The sequence below is a fragment of the Ambystoma mexicanum genome, chromosome 4p (assembly GCF_040938575.1).
Source record: "Ambystoma mexicanum isolate Mex_15411 chromosome 4p, UKY_AmexF1_1, whole genome shotgun sequence".
NCBI lineage: Eukaryota > Metazoa > Chordata > Amphibia > Caudata > Ambystomatidae > Ambystoma > Ambystoma mexicanum.
The window spans coordinates 345,836,215-345,838,313 of record NC_090927.1 but is presented as its reverse complement, the minus strand read 5'-3'; positions in this window follow the sequence as shown (position 1 = coordinate 345,838,313).

Below are 2,099 nucleotides of genomic sequence, written 5' to 3'. Positions count from 1 at the left end.
GAGGAGGGAGCAGCCCGCGCGAAAGCCTGAGCGGAGAGGCGAAGCCCCGACACCCACTGCGCTCTGGCAGGGGAGAGGGGGTGCACTGGGAGGGTCGTTCCCATGGCCCTCCTGTGGGTCGGGCACTCGTCCTCGTGCAATGATGCCTTCGGGTGTGTGGGTGACACTGACGGGCAGACAAGGCGGCGGTGATAACTCCGTGCCTTAGGTGCTGCTGTGCTCCGTACTTGGCTCTTCTGTTTCGCTTCACCGTGCGCGTCCCGTTAAACATGCAGTGCAACACACAATCGTCCCTTGTTTGTGTATCTCGGTATCTTATACTTAAAAAACACGGCGAAATTGCATCTTGCCTCGTCTACACGGGAGACCCAGAACACAAACTCACAAACCAAACTTTTTAACTTGGCGTGACAATCACAAAGTAGCGAGTCCGCGAACACGCGTCGCGTGTCGCTTCCGGGGTGCCGAGATGTTGAGCGGCAGGAGTCGCCCCCGACATGACACAGCACCTGCCTGCCGCTGCGAGGGGGACGTGTTTTCGCATCACACGCATCCAGTCTATCGGGCTATTTGTGTTGGCCGCGCTTCTGCGTTCCTTCCACTAACTCACACCGCTGCCCTTCCCTCCAGAAGCGGTCACGGGCAGAAAGAAAAGGGGCTGGGGACGGGGGGCGCAAGCGAGCGATGACATCCTCCCAAACGCCTAAGATTGTTATTGCAGCCGCGAAGAAAGGAAACATCTCAGGGGGGGCCACGGAAAAGCCCCCTCCCCGGAGGGACACCGCCGCCTCCTCGGCGACAACATTGGCACCCCAGGCTGCTTGCCTTCGGCGTCTCACTACAAACACGACCAGGCTTCGCAGGATGCATTATTTTCTCGACCTGGACGGTTATTATCGTGTATTTCTCCGACATTCCAGCACTGCCATACTCTGGTGCCTCCTTCCGCTGGAACAGACCGTAGGCTCAAACTAGAATGTTAATTTGCATGTTCTAAACGGCCCTTTAAACCCGATATTATTCCTTCATGCAGTTTAGCTCCACGTATCAACCTCGGCTAGTGTATATACGAATATGCGTAGGACTGAATATTCCGTCATGTGCAATGTGTTGCTCAGATAGCTCGGTGAGTTTGGCGCTGACCCCTCAGGTGCCGGTTCCAGAGGACCGGAGAATTCCCTGGACTGGGCGGGAAGGCAGATGCTAGTGAGATTTAACTGAGAATGGTCAAAAAGAAACGACGGTAGCAACACGCGTATAAAATAACATGTATTGCGCAGCTGTTTCATTCCATTATAAATCAAGATGACGGGCGACGCGCCTCATTCTGGCGCGTCGCGGAGTAATTCCCGCCTCTCTTCGGACTCGGCCTGTTCCGTGGACATTCCATCAAAATAACTGAAATGTACCAAACTCTGAGACCATGTCATTGGGTTGGTTTCCAGATGTGGCATTAGAAGTGCCCACGGGTACCTTCAACATTCGTCTCCGAGTTGTATGCCCCCCCCCCCCCAAACTTGTTTGTTCAACCCTCTTCCCTTCGAGATAGGACAGTAATATTGTTTGCTGGGCGTGCGCTTAGAAGCGATTGGGGTTATAATGTGTGTGCTATAGAAGAACGAAAGAAAAAAATGTCGGGAAAAAAACATGAAACTCGTTTAGGGGATTTTGTATGTGCATATCCCGGTGCATATGAACTCCAAAAACGAATATTCGCGCGTGCAAAGTTTTGTTTAAGTTGGAAACTATATCTCACAATACATAAATAAAATATTAGCGCGAAAAAACATGTTTACTACTGGCGTGGCTCTGTGTCTGCGTGAAAACACACGAGGAGAAACATGTCGGGGCATTTATTTAGCCCGACTCTCCGCGGCTTTGGCCCCGCTGGCTGAATCCTCCGTGCAATGCCCTCTCGGGCCCATTTCGAGATGTTATTAATTAGCCCTCCCCCTGCCTCCGTCTCCCCCTCCCGGCTGTTAGCTCGGACGCTACCCCGTGCCGTGGGGGCTGTGATGCCGTGGGCTCGGGGCGGCACCCAGGCCAGCAGCCCGTCTCCCCCCGTCAGTCAGGTGTCCGCCGCGGGAGGTGATGCAGTG